General features: G+C 35.9%; 1 long non-coding RNA gene across 1 annotated transcript; it reads right to left on the bottom strand.

Moving 5' to 3' along the window:
• Nucleotides 1-8793: 8793 nt before the first annotated feature.
• Nucleotides 8794-21813, bottom strand: LOC136042581 (uncharacterized). The gene is made up of 4 exons (XR_010621354.1): nucleotides 20613-21813; nucleotides 17539-17670; nucleotides 12932-13007; nucleotides 8794-9046 (listed from the first exon to the last, which is right to left on the bottom strand). It is a non-coding gene; the product is annotated as an uncharacterized LOC136042581 (long non-coding RNA).
• Nucleotides 21814-21940: the final 127 nt, after the last annotated feature.

Genomic DNA, 21940 nt, shown 5'->3' with positions numbered 1-21940 from the left:
TTTAATTTCAAACCAGTATTCCAGACTCCGCCTCCCCCTCCAGTTTGCGGTTTCCATTTCTTAGTGCAATTCTTTAAGTGATCTAATCAGTGAAGCCATCTACCATAGTATTTGCTATATGACTGGCGAGTTCAAGGCTATGTACAATGTTTGTGCCGTTTTTTATACTTCTGCAGAAAAAGACAAAAGAATAAACTGGCATCTGCGAACGTTGTGCAGAAGTATTTAGTGAGATAGTGTTTAGGATAATGCTTCTGATTAGAAAAAAGGGGATAATCATTCCTGTTTTTCAACTCATTTGTGCAATGCCATCTACTGCGTGTCATTCAAGCTGAGTCTGTTCTCTTAGGTAGTGATAGGTTGAATTCTGATTGGACACCGCCTGGGTTGACTGAACAAAAAGTGGTATGAATTAAGAATTCTCTTTTTCTTCTAGAACAGTCAATGAAGACAACATGGTCTGCCCGATATGCCATAGTAGCATCAAACCCAGTGAAAACAGTGCCATATTATCCGAAAAAGAAGCCTTTGCCGTGGATAACACAATCAAAGAAAGAGGTAGTAGCATAGCTGTGACGACCGGAAATGAAGTCCACATCGCGTGTCGTCGTAACCTCTGTGACAGACATCGGATCGACAGAGAAAAGAACGCTCAAAAGAAACTTGAGCAGAAAGAACCTGTTGCAGCCTCCTCCCCTGCTAGATCTTCCAATCCACGCTTTGATTTTTTGAAGAACTGGCTATTCTGTGGTCAAGCAGTGAAATTATGCAAGATAACACGTCGCGTATTTGATGAAGCTTATGCAGTACGAACTCATAGCTTCGACTACTCGATTAGTGAAATATATAAAAGCAGCAAGGATTAGTGGGCCATGGCAGTGCTTGGTCAGATAAAATCAAAGACTTCTGACCTTCATGCAGAGGATGCATTTATCATCAAATATGTTCAGTGAACTTCAGGGCAGGAAAAAAGATTCCGCAATAATTATGTGGTCATGAAAAAGTGAGTGACGTGCCTCCACCAAAGAAATGGAAGGGAAGACCGTGTGATAGTGTATGGAAAGACGCTCTCGAAGAAGCGCTTTGGTGCTATGCCCACAGTGAGGAGCCTGTACCTCTGATGACCATTTTAAGAAAGATGGCTCATATTCTCTCTGAAACTGATTGTAATAGCTTAGTATACAGCTTTCGTCAAGCTAAGGATCTGCAAGTCAGTGCGAGTTGCAAGTGCTTTCGTTCAGGCAGAGCGGCGTCCGTCGACTTTGGCTGCCGCAAAGTACCCCTTTTACTGGTGTAATTTGCAAATAATGAAGTGGCAAGACACGTTCAATTCTCTAAAGCCCGAAGAAAGGGGTTGGCACCTCTCTCCGTCAAGGACAATGCATCTTCTCATAATGACAGATGCTTCACCAGCACTGGAAATCTGACCGGAGGTCAGGGATATGCACAATTTGACTTGATAAAGTTGTTTTCCCCAACTCGACCATCTGGGGGGCTGAAAGGAGAGGAAATATTAGAAAAAATTAGGTATTTTTAACTTACGAGTGGGTGATCGGGTCTTAATGAATTTTGATATTTAGAAGGATCTTGTGTCTCAGAGCTTAAATCCTGACCGGCATTAAGCCTCTGATTTTCCTCTTAAATCAATCTGTTGATTCTTAGAATTTTGCTAGAGCTCATGCCATATGAGCTCTTGGCTGTTCTGACCTCGTCACAAGTGCCATATGAGCTCTTAGTTCTTGTTTCTGAAGGCCAACTTAAATTTTCACTATTACTTGTTTAATTTTTCTTCTCGATGTATTTAGGTAAAGTCTATGAAGGCGGTTGGTTAAATTCAATCCATGGGCTCTAGTTCAGAAACCCCCGCAATAGAGACAGGCATTAAGGCTAATGACGTATGAATTGGAGTTGCAAGAATTTCTATTTTCTAGTGTTAATTTTTAAGATGAGGTTTTTTAATCTTCTTCCTCTTGGTTTCCGAATTGTTTTTTTAAATATCCAAACTTTTAGCTTTAATAGTTTAGAGTTACACTTGACAGAATTAGTCTCTGATAGCTTTTTTAGTTAACATAGATAAGAGGATAAATATTTGTTTGTTCTCTCAACTAAAAAGTGATTTAATTTTTTTACAGTTTTTTGCATTTATCTAATACATTTATCTTACTCTTTAAATTTTACGATCTAAAAATTTGTTGTATATTGAAGATTATTATAGATGAAAAGGCACACTATTTTGAAAATACGGAGTTCTACTGCTAGATCCTACGAAAAGCTGATCGAGGGAGTTAGAAGAGGGAGTTCCTCTAGGCATGGAGCTAGTTTTAATTTTATAATCTCTATTTACATTTTAACGTATCTCTAAATTACCAATGCTTTCCCTCTGGGCTAGAGTTCAGTATCACATTTTGCCGTTTTACCTACACTTTATGAATCTATCGAAAAAAAACTTTAAAGTTTTAACATACAAATCTATCAAGCAGGAAAAAGAAGAAAGAAAGTTGTAAAATTTCTCACCACGGACCGTCTCTTTTCTAAATCATGGCGCGGTCAGTTAACTTGTGCAAATAATTTGTGTCATATTATGTATTTTTGTTGTAATTCCTTTTCAATGAGGATTATTAGTTCATGTCGTATAAAAGTCTTTGTGATGCGTTTCAAAGTGACATGTTTGATGATAAAAATACAAAAGGTTATATATTTTACGATGAATATTAAATGATGAAACACCTGATGAAATTTTTATGTCTCTTTTGTAAAAATATTTACTTAAGGAGATTCTTTAAAATCATTTCCTGGGCCTTGGTGTCGGCTGGCCGTCTCAAACACGAAGGGCCGCTTAGTGAACTCTCCCACTAGATGAACCACCATAGAGAGAAATTGAGGATATGTGGCTTGACTATGAAATTTGATTGAAAAGACAATAAGATTTAATTTCCTCAATATTGGTGCGGTCTTCAGTTAATGCGGGTAGCACTACAGAGAACAATCAACGCTGTCAAATTTCTCAAACGATAGTTCCTCCGCTTTAATTTTTAGCGTTTTTCTAGCGAATATGCTGAAAAGTTCTTAGGGACTGCCCTTTTCTGAACTTCCGAATGAAAATTATGCTCCATTTAAACGAAAAAAACGAAATTCACACTTTCTAAGGATGTAAATTTCTTTAAAACTGAATATGTTTATTTCTGGTACAAATAAGGGGAAGTTTAAAGGTTTTTTTTTTTCAAGATTTATGGAAAAGTATGTGTCGGCTTTTAGCTTTATGTGATTCATTTGGATCTCTTATCAAAACTCTACATGCTATGATCAATTTTGAATAGTTTGACCTCAAAACCTAGAAAAGTATAATAATTGACGAGATGGGGCGATCTTTAAAGGTATTGAATTCCCTTAAGTGCTTGTAATCATTTGTTTATATTATCTATCGAATCTATTATTGGATATTTAAGGGGGAGGGGAGGGTATCCGCTCTGAGCTTTTCATGTGTATTAATTTCCACACATAGTAATATTCATTTTAGGAGTTATGTCTGCTAGAGGAATGTTGGAAAATCCTGCCTTGTTTTTCGGCTATGTAAAAACTCCTCAAGAATGTGTAAAACGATACATCAAAATAGCTGAATTGAAAGAGCCCCTTTTTATGACTTTCCACCATCATTTAGTTTTCATGTTAGAAAAATCCCTGCCAAAACCTAAAAGGAAAGTATTCAACAATCTGCGAAATAAGGAGGCTGTCTTGGAATTCCTTAGTGAACATTACTTTGCACAAGAATAGTAAGTATAGAAATTTCTGATAATACAAAAATTAAGTACAATAAAAATTTAAAAAGAAAATAAATTAAAGCTAGTTTTTCCAGCAGGGCAATTGTATGAAGAATGAAGCCTGGAAAAATATTTTAATATCCGTGTAAAAGATATTATAACATTGAAGATGAAAAACTTTTTGAATACAGGTTTATGCTGCGATACTGGCCGATTCAGATGTTTCTACTATATCATTTTGAAAATATAGCTAAGTCAAGAAACGAAGCTGGAACATGCCCCTATACCAAGAAAAAAGGAACGTGCCAACATCGTGCAGTGAAATTGCAAATAATGATTGGAAAAAAAAACTGAGAATATAATCTTTGAAGTTTAATGCCCTAAATTCCACCCTAAGCTTGGCAAGAGGTGGAACGAAGCTGATAGGGTGTACGTTTCGTTTTTATGGATGTGATCTTTTGTCAGTGTGATCTTTTTACTGACGCATTTTCTGGTGATTGCAACCCTAAATGGGTGGTTTTTCTGTTTAAGAATATCAGTGGGTATAATGGGTACGTTTTGAATATATTTCTATCAACTAATGCTGTTACTACGAACAACTGACATCAACACAAAGCTACCTGAGGCCAACCCAACTGCACATGATCCTCCTCCACCCAATCTGTTCAAAGCTCTACTTATTACGCCTTCCAATGAAGCTCCAGTTTCCATCAAATCATTTCTTATGACTTCACAACCCTCCCCCCCCCCCATTTGGGATGACCTGCTTTCCCTCTGGTCGCAGATGAATGACCAAAAAGCCAGATCTCTTTGAATGTCTGTCATTCATCATCCGTAAAACTAGGCCTAGGCTTCTTAACCTTTCTTTCATTTTAGGCCTAGAAAGTGGGATATACTCATCTTTTTCATACAACTTACTATATGATATGTGGTTAGTCAAAGGAGTGCCTAAAACTATTCTGATACAGTTCCTCTGTAAGAAACATCATTGGCTCTCTAGACTAGACACCTTTTATGGCTCAACTATAGGGTCATCATATTTTCTATTGGAGAGTAGCAACTTTGATCCAAGAGAAATTGCACAAGTCATAAATTCAAGTAGCTATCCCAAAAAGATTGCACTAATGCGATTACACCTGTGAGATTACACACACAAAGGAAAATATGCTAGATTTTCTATTGTTAATACAAAAGGGCGTTTCCACAATAAACTATTGAATGCTACCAAGTTTTCGTGGACTTGTTCAGGTAATTCTTCCAAATTGGAGGTTTTCTATAGCCCGAAAGGTTTGTACCCCTCTCAATGTTTCCTAGACAATGACCGTGTCATTTTAGTTTCTGTAGAGATGCTTGTTGTATACTCAGTGAATTGTATGCTATTCATGGCTTTGTCAAATGCTAGGGGAAATACCTGTTGAAGATATTTGATTGGTCATGCTATTCTCGTCTAAATTCATAAGTAGAAGTTATCCTTACCTGCCTGTATGAAAGAATCATGCAAATAATCAGTTGTGCTTCGGGGGAGGGGGGGGGGGCTTATAAACATTTTAATAGAAAAGATAGACGCTTTGTACCTAGTTAAAATTTTAATAATGTGAAGAATCAAAAATGTATGGAGGGACTGGCAAAGAGGATTCTTGTTATCTCTAAGCACCCTGTCCCCTGTACTACCAACCTTTTAGCAGAAAGTTTGTCATGTTGCGTCTTTTTTAAACCAAAATCATGAACAGATTCTCTTCTTAGTGGAAAAATAACTCAATCGTTTCTCGACATCTTAATCTACTATTTCAAAGCTGTTCACTGGTTCAGTGCTTTGGAAGTCCAAGCTTTGGATTTTTGGTGACTCCCGGCAACAGCAATTTAAGTGCTTTCTGGGTTCTAAGCGATTAAAACTCTAAATTCGTTTTCTTTTTTGCCAAAAATGGCTTTCAAATTAAAATTATATCAACCTCTGGGATTTGTGTGTTCATTCCTTGTTTTTCAGCTAGGTGGCACTCTTGTTTAGAGTTGTTTAGTCCCTTTTTCTAACAGACGGCGTTCGTAAAGTCGTTCGCAAAGTTCGTAAAGTTGCTTCGTTAACCTTCCGAAAACCTTTACGTGAGCAAACATTAAAGTTAAACTTTGGTCAACTTTTTTCGTAAAGTTCATAAAAATAGGAAAAGAGTTCAAGAGCAAAACTTTTTAACAGATTTGGAAATGTGGAATCAGGAACCAGAAGATATGCTGATTTCAAGTGCAGTAGACATCAGTGGTTTGGAGTTTTGCACTAAATATCTAGGGTGCTATGGGACTGAATTCTTGCCAGGATTTTTGGCACCACCTGTCAACTTCACAAGAAAATAGGAAAAACCAGGAAATCTTGATATGCTCGATCCTGAAAACAGAATATGCAACAAGCCCTTATGCCTCAAATCGCATCACAAGCTCCTTATTTCTTCAAGACTTTTCTCTGAATTATGAAATGCTTCAGAAATTTGAATAGTTTGCTGCTCAAAACGCGCGCAAAGTACAAGGCTCATATGAGCGGTGAAAACTTTACGGAAAATACTTTGCGAACGACTTTACGAACGCCGTCACTTGGAGTTTTAGTTTCTTTTGACAGGGATCGGCTTTTAAATACCTTTGGTTACTACTGACTGTTTGATCCATGGTTTTCGTAATCTAAAGAAAATCTGCAAACTAGCCCCTCCCCACCCCCTCAATCAGTCTTTTATATATAAGTATACCATCCGTTCTACAGCGCTTTGATCATCCCTTAAAAGTGCATGACCACCGTAGTAAGGGAGGGGGAGAGGTATATAATATCAACAATAATCTTGAGATCATTCTTTTCCCGGTTTCAAAAAGAAATATTTCGAACAACTCTTTTCACACCATTACCACTTGCCACTCCCGCCGTCGGCGCAGGTATGCCTGTGAATGTAATTTTATATGCTACACTTCATAGTTTTGCAAATGTAATTATAAGATTTTTGCCTATTTTGATGCTTTTTGAGGCTTCTAGCATACCCTTTCCTACCATATGACCAACACCCGAGTGACACACTCTGCCATTCATATTTTTATGAAGCTTTAAATCATTCGACACAGTTAAATGAAGCCTTTAAATAATTATATGTAATAAGCGCTTATTTTGAATCGACTGCATGAATATTTAGGAGCGGATGTGCCACCGCGTGGCTTTGTGCCGTCCCAAACTTCGAAGCTTATTATATGGCTTTTTGATGTTTCAAAATCGATCGTCTATCTTAACGTTTTTATTCGGTTGTATTTTGACCCTCTTTGTCAGTTTATGCTTCAAAATGTAAAGAACGCCAATTTCTATGGCCTAGTATCTTTTGCTACCTAAAAGGGGCTCCAGAACCTTCAGTTTCAGTTTAAATAATCCCCTTTCAATGTTTTAGGACCTTGGTTCGATACCATAACCTATAAAAAAAAAACTCACCCACAGACTGTAGCACATTTTCCTAGTAAGTGCTTGAAACCTTTGTAACAGGGTTCTCTGATGTGCTGGAAATGATGATTTAGTTTTCATTGCAAGACCCCCCCCCCTTTTCCTATTGTTAACCAAATTTGATCAAGCTCGAAATATTAGACAGGGAATTTTTAACTTGATAGGTTTTACATATCTGGAGTTACCATAATATGCAGATTATTTTGATGTATATATTGCTATCAAAATCCCTTTTTGTAGTATTTTGTCTACTATTAGCACGAGTCGCTCGTAGCTCACTGTCCGTTGCAAAGAACCTCTTTTTTTATCAAGAAATTCTAAGTTTTGGCTTCAATTTTACAAGCATCATAATCATAAAGGATTACCTGGTTATTCTATTTATTAACGAACACATATTGAGTAGGTTTATAAAATTTGAGTTGAAAAACGAATCAATGAAATAGTCAATCGATTGAACAAGACCAAAGAAATTAGAGAGGTTGATTTGAGAGCTGTGAGAGAGGCCCGAGATGCCGCGGAAAGAGAGGACAAGAAATGATTATTAAGAGAGCAAAACCAGCGTGAAAAGGAAGAAGAAAAAAGACGGAAAGAAGAAGCAGAGCAAAGGTATTTTTTTTTTTAAATTTTGTTCCTTTTGTTACACAACCATTGTTGTCTTTACAAATCTCTTAAAGTTAGAGTTAAGATCAAAGAGTATGGGTAACATACAAGAGTGGGAGATGGCGGTATTGTCGGCAAAAAAAGAAAATGCGCTAACTAGCGTTTGGCGATACTGGTATTTTTTTTTTTTTAGTGTATTAATAGCAATAATTAATTTAATTATTACTATTATTTCCTTGATATTATTTATGCTATTTGTAACGCTAGTTAGCGCGGTTTTAAGTGTCTGATCTCAGTTCCTGACAAGAATCCAATAAGAAAGCTTAAAAAATGCCAAATGTATCCGCAATCGAGATGGTGTTGATGTTTTCTTGGCCGACACTAGAGCCAGTTTCCACTCCTATAAGTTACACATACTCTTTAGTTAAGATAGTAACATTTACTAACCTCAGTAAATTTTTCTAAGGCCAGCTCAGTCATGTTTTTGCCGAGGCCAGCCAAGTCAAGTTTTTGCTGAGGCCGCTCCAGTCAAATTTTTTTCGGCAACTATTGTTGAAAGTTGGACGAGAGCTTGGTCAACGCGAATGCTTGGAATTCCAGTTATCTTTTTTAAGGAGAAAATCGATCGGTAAGGGTATCCATTCACCCTTTATGTATCACATTGCTACTAATAAATATCAAGGCTGCCGTGTGGGTCAGAAGGAACTAAACTTTTGTATGTTGATACTTTAAATTTCCTTTTTTTAAAGGTAAAAAAAGCCCATTGGTTTACGTCACTTCCTCAAGACTGTGGGTTATGGAAAAATTTTGATTATACTTTTGAAGCTGGGGTTTAGGTTTAGCGTTGAATTGCTAAGTGTGGCACATAACTTCTTCCGTCTTGAAACATATTTTCCATATCAGGGAAGACAGTTACCCTATTCTGGCTACTCATTGTACTATTTCTGAAAAAAAAAACTACAAAACGATTAAATTCGGTGAATATATAGTTATTGCTTTCTCTTTCTTAGGGCTACGACAAGTTAATTAAAATTGAAAGCATGCAGTCTAACAAAGATGGCAACGATTCTGACGACTTCATGTAAATAAGAAAATTGCTGATTTTTGTAATTTGTATTATAATTGAAATTTTTTTTTTAAAACCAGCAAACAAGACTTCACAGGAGAAATTTCACCATGTAAGTGCCTTCTAATTCATATCCTAAATTCCGATAGTAGTTTCTCGTTCCCACTCCTAGAAAATAAAAACTACGTTAAAACAGGAAAAGTACACATGATTAAATGAAGTAAACTCGAACGATTTGATGGCCAACCTTTCAATTAATATCGACATTGCTGAAAGATAGAACATCACAAAAATGGAACGTTTTGACACACATCAATTGTAGGTACCCATTTAGGATGCCAGGCCACTACTGGCTTATCTATCTCGACAGTAAAGTTTTTTATTGTTGCAAATTGGGCTATTTTTGGCTTTCCGATGTGCTTTTTTGGAATATTTTAATCACTATAAATTGTAGGTTGGAAGTAAGCTTCATCTAAATTCTTTCAAATCAAAATCACACTTTTTTATCGTTTACCCCTCGAAAAGCTGAAAGTCAATTTGATATTTTACACGGGTAAAGTAAAATGAAGATGCTACGTAAATTCGCAGTGATTTTCCTTTAACTTGGAGAATTTAGCTAATTCGACTAGTAATTTAGGTCCCTCAGGTGAGTCTCTATGAACCTCGTGTTCATAGATATTTCTCTTTATCAAATGAAAACGCAAGATTAGTATGTTTACTCTCTTAGTCATTTTTACCGAGGCCAATTAATTTTTTCTAGTAATTAGTGATTTTCCTAGTAATTTCCAAGTAATTTTCCCTAGTAATTAGGGCAAGTTTCCTTCCCCTGGAAAAGCTAGCGCAACGTACAGCCCTTATCCTTTCACAGTTTAATTTAAACTGTTTACCTGATATAACAGCGATTTTATGTGATCCATGTTCCTCTAAGGCGATTCTTTCTGCTTCTTCCATGAGTAGCGTACCAAAACCTTTATGTTGGAATTTCCGTGGATCCCTTGCACTGACGGGAACAACAGACCCATAAACATGAAGCTCTTGAAATCGATACACCTCTTTTGGTAGATGGCGCTGTTGCGCTAGCACAGCTGCAGAGCCCATCTAACAAGTTTAGCTTAATAGTGCCCAATATATGTGTGCTGGTTCGTCAATGGCGTCACCAGTTAAAGCAGTGGCTATCCTGACAGTTTTCTGTGCCATCAATATGCAAATTAAATACAGGAACGATACTTTGTTTGACCTTTCTTCACCCTTGTATACGGTGGCGCCATCTACTTTTTTGATTTTGTGACTTTTAGATGTCAGCACTGTTCACAGTAGAGCTACTTCTATACCTCAAACTGATTCCAGTAGCTTCACGCACGAACCGCCACGCAAACTCAGTGACCCAGAAACGTTTAGTTGAGTGAATATAGGTCCTTCAATATTACACATTGCTCACCTGATGTACAACCTAGAGTCAGTGCAATAAAGGGCAGTTAGGATTATCCTGGGTTCTAGAGATGTTCCTTACCATGAAGCACTCATTACACTAAAATTTAGTGCATAGAACAAAAGATTGTGTGATCTCATCATGAGGTTTGAAAAAACATTGCTTTTAGACCCAGGCCATCGAGACATCTTACCCGTAGACGGCCCGCATGACAGTAGAACAAGACAGATGTCCAAACTGATTCCTATATGTGAACTGACAAACCGATATTATTATCCATTTGTGTATGTTTTACGTCTATGTTTAACAGTGCATTACTTTTGTTTTTAATGTTTATGCAACTGCAAATTAGCCAAGAGCTACGAAAGTTGTTTAATAAACCGTTCTCTCTCTCTCCCCTTTCTTTAATTCAGGCCTAAAAAATTGAAGTTTAATCAGATCATTCTGTCATTGCATGAAAAAAATAAAATAAAAACCTGTTTAAATTTCTAGTTTTTTTTTCGTGGCTGTAATAACCTAGGAAAAGATTCTCCATGCATTCCAACCCTCAAAGTCTTGCGTGAGGTATATGATGCTGTATATACTCTTATTGTTTACTATTTGGCTGCATATGGATATTACCAACAAAACGGCTTTGAATAGTAGGATACAAAAAATCGATTCGTTCATAAGATTGATAGACATTAATAGATATTATAGATACGGTTGACTAAATCAATTCATAGAAACACGGATAGACTAAGAAGGAATAATAAAAGAGGGAGTAAAATATAAAAAAGGGAGTACAAAGTAGTATGACGCAGTCTTTTCGTGCACACATTGTATTGGACATTTGGATCAAAATCTAATTAAGAATTCTTCCGTATGCAGTTTTCAAGCTGCGTCGAATAGAACCCCCCCCCCCCCCCCCAAAGCAACTTTAACTATCTCTTGATGCAAGATGGGTCTTCCAGCAACCATTAATTTTTAACAGTGATTACACAGCCAATGCTTTTTATTATAAAAAGCATGCCAAACTGACATGACTAGAAAAGTCTTTAAGCTTGTTGTGAAATACTCTTAAGTGAATTTCCGGTTCTCAGCCGAAGTAGATTTTTCTCCAAGGTACAAGTGTTGTTTTATGTATAAGTATATTTATATTTGCTGGAGAGTTTTGTTTTTGAAAGTTTTGGAAAGATGACATTTTAATGAATTTTCTATGATGAATTTAGCGTAACCGTTAGTAATACTGCGTGAATTTTCCACTACAACCGTTCTCTCATTTTCTATCAAGAATATAAATTTTTAGGGATTAATGCCTCACCGCGCGACAATATTGTATCTGAAACTTGGGGGCTAAGTGAAGATCTTTTTCCATAGTTTTAGACGGATTCATTGTCTCAGAACTTTTTCTTGATTGCATGTGTAGCACTAGTCACACCAAAATTATGGTTTTACATGGCAGAAATCGCCAGCTTTGTTGTGGCAAAACTTCTTTTGTTGCTTAAAAAGACACTAACGCTGTAAGATTCCATAACGATGAGTTTGATACGATCGCTCCTGGTGGAAAAATGAAACGAAAAACAAAGACGCATCTGTGATCACCCTTCTCAAAATAAATGTAAAATTTTGTATTTTGTATATATGGCTAGATACCTCCTGTTTTGGATTCCCAGACTTTGATGATGTAATTGTTGATGATGATGATGATGTGTTCATCAAGAACACTTTCCCTTTTTAGGGGAATTCTTCCTAATACAAATTTATGTAGGTTTTTTAACTAATAAATTTTGATAGGGAACCATATTCTTAATGAGATACATATATTGGAATTACCATTAAAAGTAGATTATTTTGATGTGGATTATCCAGCTTCGCTTTTTTAGAATTTCGGTTTCAGGTGACAAAGCTCACTCCTTACTCTTCATTACTACGAACAGGATAAAAAAAGACTTGCGACAGAGAACTAATTAATTTGTCCCCCTGAACCCTTCAAACATAATTTTATTGTAATGGACTTACGCAAAACAGGCGAATTATACGCAACATCAAGCAAAATTTAAAAGAAAATTGTAAAACCACAAAAAATTCAGGGAAGGGTCCAGGCGCTAATTCTAACCTGAGCACGTACTCAACTTCTTTGAATATTTATCTTAGAAAAAAATACCAACTTTACACTGTTCAGAACACTTATATTGAAAGCTTTCAATTATTTTAAAGAAAATGGCTGGAAAAATAAATTTTCCACTGAGAAGCAAATGGAATATTTGGCCCCATGGCATTTTTTTTCTTTCTACAAATTTGAGATTCAGCTATAAAAGCGAAATTTAATACCTGTCAAAACCCATCAAAAATCCTTGAACATAAGACTAATCACAAGCGAAATAATTTTCTAACCATAATACAAACTGAATAGAATAGAAAAAAAAGGTAAAGCATACGGCATTAGACTTTACAGTCCGTACCGGCGGTGCTGATCTCGGTTTCTTGGCCCTTCAGCCAGGAAGTACAATGGGGGGCTGGGGGCCAGCCATCCTGTGCTTTCGCACACCCTTCCTGTTTATCTTCCCCAGATTTCTCCACAAAAAAGCAATTACAAACATCAAAATCCACTCGAAATCAACTCAAATAATTAAAACACTTGCCGAAATGTGTCATCCATGTGCCGAAATGTGTTTCCCACCCATTGTTAGCAGCATAGTCTCTTCGAACAAGTTCCACCTACAGATGAAAAAGAGAAAATAAGAGGCTACAGAGAGATAAAAAAAAATACATGAATACAGGGATAGATATAGAAATACTGTTTGGAGAGGAACTGATAAAATTTGCCTTTCAAATCGCCATTTTCACTCCTCCGATACTGTAATTAGAGCAATTTTCGACCTTCAAAGGGAGGGGGTACGTGCCCTTGAAATCGCAACCTGGATCCATCCCTCTGTGAATAGATCAATTTGTTTTAATTCAAGTTTTCACTAACCAAAGAAAATAATACATGACAAACTGTATAAAAATTACTCAAACACAAAAAGATCTCAAACCCAGAAAAGTAGCGTTCGATTCAGCTTTTGAACAAAAGCATCAGACTAGTTTTCTGTTTATCGAAGAGATGTCACACGGGAATTTTGACTTCTTCGGAAGGAATGAATTTCAGTTTAATTCCTTCTTTTTTAATTAAATGGCAAACGTAAAAAAAATGTATCGCAAAAAGGCTAATCGCAAAATTGTATCGCAGAAAGATAGAAAAATAAACACACGAGAATTAGAAATGACTGTTTTAAAAAATTTCACCAGACAGAAAATTGTATTCACTAAAAGGCTTACAGGGGAGATTATTTTGAACCGTTTCTGTAATGATTTACTGTTGAATAAACTCGAAAACTAGGCAATGAATTGCTGATGGTAAAGATTTTGGATATACAGGGTTCCTTGTGCAAGATGAATAAAAGCACATGAATACAGGGGCAGATATAGAAATACTAATATGAGAGGAACTTAAAATTTGGCTTCCAAATCGCCATTTTCACTCCTCCGATCCTGTAATTAGAGCAATTTTCGACCTTCAAAGGGAGGGGGCACGCATCTTTGAAACCACAACCTGGATCCGCCCTTCTATGAATATACAATTTTTTTTTTTTATTCATGTTTTCACTAACCAAAGAAAATAAATACAAGACAAATCACACAAAAATTACTCGAATACAAAAAGATCTCAAACCCAGAAAAGTAGCGTTTCATTCAGCCCTTTTGAACAAAAGCATCAGACTAGTTTCTTGTTTATCGAAGAGATATCGCATGGAAATTTTGATTTCTTGGCAAGAGTGAATTTCAGTTTCATTCCTTCTTCTTTAAGTAAATGGCAAACGTAAAAAAAAGTATCACAAAAAGGCTAATTAGACAGAAAAATAAGCACACGAGAACTATAAATGACTGTTTTAAAAAATTTCACTAGACAGAAAATCGTATTCAATAAAAGACTTACAGGGGAGACTATTCTGAACCGTTTCTGTAATGATTTACTGTTGAATAAACTCGAAAGAAAGGGCAATGAATTGCTGATGGTAAAGACTTGGATATGCAGGGTTCCTTGTGGATCGACCCTTGGTTTTCATACTTTTAAGAGGAAAAATGCAATTCAAACCAGGGTTGCCAACTTGCACACTTTTGTGTGAAATGCACTCTTTTTTTTACATCAGAGGGGACATGGAAGAGTGACAATCACTTTTTTTTGGCCTTGATTAGCACTCTTTTTGGACACCAGGAGTTGGCAATCCTAATTCAAATAGTAGGGTTGTGAATATTGACAGTCAAGCCAAAATCACAGCCACCTCGTAAGCTTTTTATTTTATTGACAAACAACGAGAAAAAAAATACAAGACTAGAGACTTGAAAGTAATAACTCTGAAGAATATTCCAAACTTTGATATTTTTTTAGATACAATTTAAGCATTAAATATTTTATTTAAAGCCATTTGACCAAGTCTAAACTAAAATATACTTAATTATTTGTATATTTCCCATTAGATGCTTATTTTTCAATGGTGGTAATAATTTATTGCAAAAAAAAGCAACAAAAAAGCAGAAAGCCCAGTAGCCGAGCTGGCATTGGTGCTCAGAATAAAGACTTATTGAAAGCCAGTGTATTCTAGTGTCAATATTGCCAGAAACTGAACAAAAAATATATAAATAATTACTCGAGAAAAAAACAACAAAAAATCCATAAGTCATACAACTGCTGGCAATGGTGTCTCAACCAATCACGGAAGACCAACCTTTCAACTTCCTCTCTAACAGATAATGTCACCTGAGACACAGAACCACAGAACATGGAAGACAGAGAGGATAAACAGCGCGTAATCTTTAAGTAATCTGAAGTGAGGATTAAAAGTGGAAACAAATTTTCTTTTTATTTTCTCTCGATTATTGGCTTCGATGATTTAATTGATTAGGCTTTAGAAATGCCACAATAAACACGAAAAACCAGTCAAAACTCTCAGATGTGGTGACATTTTGATACGATATAAAGATTTTTTTTTGGATATTTTGATTTTACAATGCATAGTTGTCCTCATCTAATAAATTGAAAGAAATAAATAATGAAAGTTCAAAAATAATAATTGCCACTAGATAAAAAAGAAAAGATCAAGGAACTTCAGATATTTTGGTATAGTGGTTTCCTGGACAGCATAAACTTGAAAAAGACGTTTTTTCTTTGCATGGCGTTAAAGTAGCATAAGGCTACCAAAAATGTCAGAAGTCCAATACAGAACAAAAAAAAAAATGAATATCTAAGGTAGAACTAGTTTTCCTACATCAGTGAAATATAGCACATTGTTTTTCCACTGGGCGGGTCACTCTTTATTCGTGACCCGGACAAAGATCATCATAATCGTTTTTTCTTATTCTTTAGAATAACGACTTTAGCCAACAGTAATCAATCGGTCGCCCACAAACCTATCTTCTATCATTCCACTGACTTGCAGGAAAGTACTCAAGCTAGAAACGCAAAATATTTCAGAATAGTTTTGGACCCATGAAAATAGCAAAGTACAATCAAATATTCCAATAAAAAATTAATTGCAAGCAGGAAGTAATAAAAAGTACATATTAAAAAAGTAAAAATTGAATTAAATAATCAATTAAAATGGCAATTGTATAAAACCAACTCATGTCTCGACTGGTATTATTTCAAATATCACGAAAAGTGTACATATTCATTTTAAGAGTCCATTGTGTAAACTCGTTTGAACGACTGTATATCATCATGCAATATAACTCTGCGAAAAACGTGGCCCGATCCCACGTTTTGTGAATAAAGGATGGATGTTTGCCAAAATTGTTCTTGATAAGCCCCATTCACAACAACCTATAGCTAGTCCTAATTTCAGCCAATTAAGTCTTTTAGAATTTTTTTGTTTGTTTTATTAGCTGAACAATTCTAGGTAATTTCAAAATTAACCAGAAAAAGTGCTGGTTAAATTAGCGCTAGCTAAATTTCAGTATTAGTAAAATCTTATTTTGAATGGGTCATTATCGATCCAGCTGGACCAAACAAAAAACATGGCGGCCTCAAATGGGATGGAAGTAGCTCATAAAGAAATATTTATGAATGTCAGGGGGAGAGGAGGTTGAAGAGTGAAGTTTAGAACAGATTAGGATGAAGGCAAAGGAGAGACAGCTATGGTGGCTTTGTGGTGTGGCGAATTATCACTTATAGCAGTAGTGTTGTAGGTACAAGCCCCTCCTATGGTTTATATATCTATATTTTGTAATGACATTACACCTCAAGTAAACTAAGCATATTTTTCAAGTAGATATGCTTGATCTCCCTTGTCGGTTCGAAATCAAATTAACCACATACGTTTGATTACTTTAAAGGCAGTCTAGCATGTTACATCAAAGTAATTATTACTCTCTGCTGATCAAGGCCGTATACAGGGGGAGTAGGGCAGGGGATTGGGGACTTGAGCCCCCTCCCCCCATAATTTCTGTCCAATTCATAAAAAAGTAACGAAATACATATAAACTAATTTTCGATGTATTTTTTAAAGTTTGTCCTTTTTTTTAGCCCATAGTTATTTTGTTTGGTGCTCAACACCTTAGTTATTCATTGTAATTTCGTTTTCTTCATTTTCCCGTGATAAAATCATCAGCTAAGATGCTTATCAGCCCACATTTTGGTTCCTTTAACGTCATTCTCCAACGGTTTAGGTTAATAAGTTCCACACACAAGCAACACAGAGTCAGACACACACAGACGCACTCAAGCCCTACAGACGGAGTTCCCAGGGCCGTTCCAAGGAAGCTACTACTTTTATTCTGCTATGTAATTCCTTCAAACAGTAAATATTATCGCACCACCATCTTACCTTTGACTCCCAATCCCACCAGTATCAGTCTAAATTGTTCTTTTAATGTTCTTCCTAGAGATCAGCAGAGATTTTCGTCTTTTTCTTTAAATTTAATTTAAAGCATTGAGTTGTAATCAGTTTCTCTTGTTTCTCAATTCCCCATTTCCTTCCTGCCATCTCCTAATATCCTTTGATTCCCTTCGTCCTCTCTTTCCTTCCCGTCTCCCCCAGTGGGTTTTAGTTCTGTTTTACTCCACCCCTCACAAGCAAGCTTTCAGGGTTTACTTGTCTCTTTTACAACTATCTTAGCATGGTAGATTTTGTTGTAGTGATGGGTTTACAGAGGTTCAGATAGCAACGATGATCAAAAGATTTCTACGTCAGTTACTTGGATAAATTCATACCTCATGTGATCGGACTTTTGATGAATCTCTTGGATTCCTACTTCTCTAGTTCTGACATCACGGCATTCAGTTCCAAAATCTTTCATTCTTGCTAAAGCTAATTCTCTCAAGTTGCCATGCTCAACCCCAGAACTGAAACAAAAACAGAATAAAGAAGTGAGGTTGTATAAAAATATAAATTTTACCCATGTTGGATTATGACGTTCAACCCCAGAGCAAACATGTAGATTATGAACAATACTCGAAGCAGGCTATGAATTAGAGCTACTCAGGGCTGCTATACGCAACTGCAGACCAAACAAGCTTTTTGAGCTCAACTCCATAGCTAGACTGTAAAGTAAATCAATGACGAAATAAAGACACCAAAAATGCAAATTCTGCCAAGCAAAGCACGGAGAAAGTATCATATTTAACTGGCCTTGGATGTTTGAGCTATATTAGATACATTACTTATTCAAAAAGAATTAATGCGCTGGGAAAGTTACTTATAGTTAGCCAGTCTTGCTTAATACTGCTTATGTTAGTTAACTCTCCAGTTAAATGGATAGCTACGAATTAAATAGGTAGTTTGTGAGCACAAAAGACCGTAAATTTCTCAAGACAACTTTTATTCATAACGCAAGTAATAGTGAATGATGTAATGATTGTGCGTAGCGATGGTGGTTGCGCCGAGACGACCTGGAATTCATTTTGTAAGTATTTACCATACTCAAGCCCTGCAGATGGAGGTCTCAAGCCCTATGCAGCTAACCTGGCCACAAAGGGCCGTGCCAAGGAAGCTACTAATTTTATTCTGCTATGTACTATGGTTCCCTATCTTTTAAATTCGACTAAACTCCAACTCTCCTGTTTCTCATTAAATTTTTAATTATTGGTCCTAAAATCTAATTCGAACACCTTTTATTCAAAATCTAGCAAATCTTCTATTTCTTCATTCAGCCTTATTCGAATTTCTTACAATTCTTAAAGTAATTTTTTAAGCCCGTTACATCGAAGCGATTATTTCATCACTTTTGACCAATCCAAAGAGTCAAGTTTGTAAGAAAAATCGAAATTATATCACACGTCTTGAAGTGCACAAACATAACTGGACACTCCTTAGTAAAATAGCAATAAATACAATATTTCAATTAAAAAAAAAACAAAAAAACTAAGTTTTGACCATGTGTATGACTCACATTTGGCCAGTTCTAATGCTGGAGTATGTCCTATCAGGGAATATTTATCAGATTTATCTGTAGGTCCTATGGGATCATTGTAGAGATTAAAGTTTAATTCAACCCAGTCTTAGAGGTACGAAGATGAGTGAATGGAAACATTGATTTCGTCACTTAAGATCTCTAGGTACAGCTCCATCGATGAAAAACTAGTATTTTTAGCAACTGAAATACTTCTTTTCAGTGAAATGAAACATATCTTTTGATATAAAATTAAAGACCGATCAAAATTTGTTTCTTAAATTTTGAAAAACAAAGCATTAAAAATAATAAAAGGTGAAAAATTAAAAATGAGGCTCGAATATAGAAAGCTAGAAAACGCAATGAAATCCCTGTGATTATTTTTCCATCCCAAACGGAAGTCGTCAAGCTTGACATTCTCCTCTCAAATCTAACCCCTTACAACCCCCTCCCCTGAAATCTTGACGTGTTTTCATTTCACCTATTTTTGCACCTTTTTCGGACCTGCCCCCCTCCCCTAAAACAAATTCTCTTATCCAGGCATCATGAAGTTCCAATAAGATCCCATAACATTGGCAAGTGCTTTCACTCCACCCGTCCTCTTTCAATTTCTGCAATGGCCATCACTCAAATTATTCGATCTGGTATTTTTTTAATCGTGTACCAGGTGCATAATCGTGTCATATGGCGCATATAAAGAAAATCTCTTAGGACATTCCAAGATAAATAAGCCACTATTCCATGGCACAAAAATGGCCCTTGCTTTTGCTTAATGTGTGGAGAAAGCCTTTTTCACTTCGTAGAGGAAAACAAAGGGAGTACAAAGACGGATTTAAGGAAATAATTTTTGAGGGGGTAAAGTTTATTGATAATAATAATTGGGCAATGAGAAATGATAGTTGCTTTGGCAATTCGTAAGCTAGGGAAATTCCTGAGACAATGCCTCACCTATAGTTTTTTGTAGACTTTTATTACATTACATTCACGTATTTATGCGTTAGATATTAAAAGAATTCGATACCTTGAAAATCATTTTGTGAGCCTTGACCTTGGCTGAACGTCACAAAGACAAAGGGATTATAAGTGAATTCTCCCAGTGGACTTGTCATCATTGATAGCTATTGAGAATTTATGGTTTGCGTATGAAACTTGATAGAAAAGACGCGAAATTTTGTCGGCAAGGTTTTCAAACAAAGGCACCACAGGGAGCTTCAAAAGTTGCCAAACTGATCAAACGACATCTCTTTTGAGCCGATTTCTGGTGTTTTCTTACCAGGTATACAAAATTTGTAAAATTATTCATACACAGCTTTTAGGGACTATCCTTTCCTAAATTTAAAAAAAAACTCTGAATGTTCGATCGATAAAACAAAAGTCACATTTTCTTATGACAAATTTTTCAATGAGCTGAAGATCTTAATCTTCAGCACAGAACGAGAGAGGTTAAACATTTGTTCCAAAATTTCTGGAATAGAAGATTAGCAGATTAGTGGGCTTTTAGTGTTCGGTCGTTTATTTTCACCTCTTAATTGAGCTCTACAAATTATGGCAAGATCCCCCAGTCAATTCTAAAGAGTTTGGCCACACAAACAAAGCAAGTTTATAAAGGATGAGATAGGCTGTTTTATTTTTGTATTAAGTGATGTTACTTGTCGGTTGGTGTCTTACTCGTTTTTGTCACGGTCCTTGCTGGCTTATGTATATATAAATTATTATTATTGTACATAATCTTTCCTTGCGGCTTAGTTTGTAAAACCATTATGAAAATATGGTCATGAGATCAAGACCATTTAGCAACTCTCTAACGGTAAACATACTGCACAGACTTGAATTAACTCGTTTGAAAAAAAGATTAAAAATTAGACACCTCGTCTGAGGCATTAAGATCAAGCTTACCTGACAAGAGGCATAGGTATGTCTCGTTGCACACGATATACCCTCGCCCAAGGAGGAACATGGGCAAGAATGCGTGCAACAAGGTCCACAAGCGTATTAGGAGGATAGCTTTGATACCGTCCAGTCTTCCAAAGATCATATAGACCTGTACCACGAATAACTAATGTAGGATATATCTTTAAGCTGTCGGCACGAAAGGCAGGATTCTAAAAAAATTCTGGAAAAAAAAGAAGAATATCCCAGTCAAATTTAGTATGGAATTTTACTTTCCCTATAATAGCTTTAAATACTACTAATACTAATACTACTACTTTCCCTATAATAGCTTTAAAATACAACTTTTTTTAATCCCCACATTCACTCCTCTCAGTGACCAAACCTTCAACAAAAATTTAAACCATAGACGTCATCTACTATTCTTTTTAAAAAGATTAAATATCAGCTAAAGTGGACATACTTCAAACCACCATGTCCTACGAAGATAAAACAATCCATTAAAAAAGAAAAAGGCAATCATTACAATTATGAGGTATAGATCTGAATACGGAAACCTAACAATCTATTTATATGCACTGACAATGGGACAGCAAAGAATGTTGTATATTCGCAAGTTTTACGTAGTTAAAAACATATATATATATATATATATATATATATATATATCTATCTATATTCACAGGTGGGACATAGGGACACAACTACAATGGCGCGTAACGACTTACGCGCGCGGGGGGAATATTGAATTAATATTGATATTGAAAAGAATATTGATTAATCCCATCTCCTCAAAAATATATTTTCACCATCCATTCACGCGGTAGATATTCTTGAATGGGTTTGTTCCTTCTGGGCAAGAAAGCATGGTGAAATTATACCTTCTATGGACACAATGCCATCCATCTCAATTATACTTCTCTGCAAATTTTTACACAAACCTTGTTCCCAAAAATGAATGCCCGTGTTCTGCAGAGCTCATAGAAAGCTGTTTATACTCCTCCAAAGGATTAATAATACGGCTTCTAGAGATATAACAGGATGTCAATGGATATTCTTCTGAGTACCCACCATTCTTACTAGCTATATACTAGTATCACCGTTACGGTAGGTAAAGAAGCACCTCACAAGGGATAGTCAATTCCTATGTTTAGACAGCCGGATTGCACTAAAGTCATTACTAAAAAAATACTACTGTTGCCAACAATCTATGAAAAAAGGTTGAGCCTTATATCTCGAACCGGCGAAAAATTTGTTATAAAGGGTATTTTCAATTACAACAGCAGAAAGAACTTGTTTCCCAAAGAAACAAGTTTTTTTGTTCAACAATCGAC

The sequence above is a fragment of the Artemia franciscana genome, unplaced genomic scaffold (assembly GCF_032884065.1).
Source record: "Artemia franciscana unplaced genomic scaffold, ASM3288406v1 Scaffold_1510, whole genome shotgun sequence".
NCBI classification, from domain to species: domain Eukaryota; kingdom Metazoa; phylum Arthropoda; class Branchiopoda; order Anostraca; family Artemiidae; genus Artemia; species Artemia franciscana.
The sequence above is the reverse complement of the archived record's forward strand: the minus strand, read 5'-3'. Positions and strand labels throughout refer to the sequence as shown.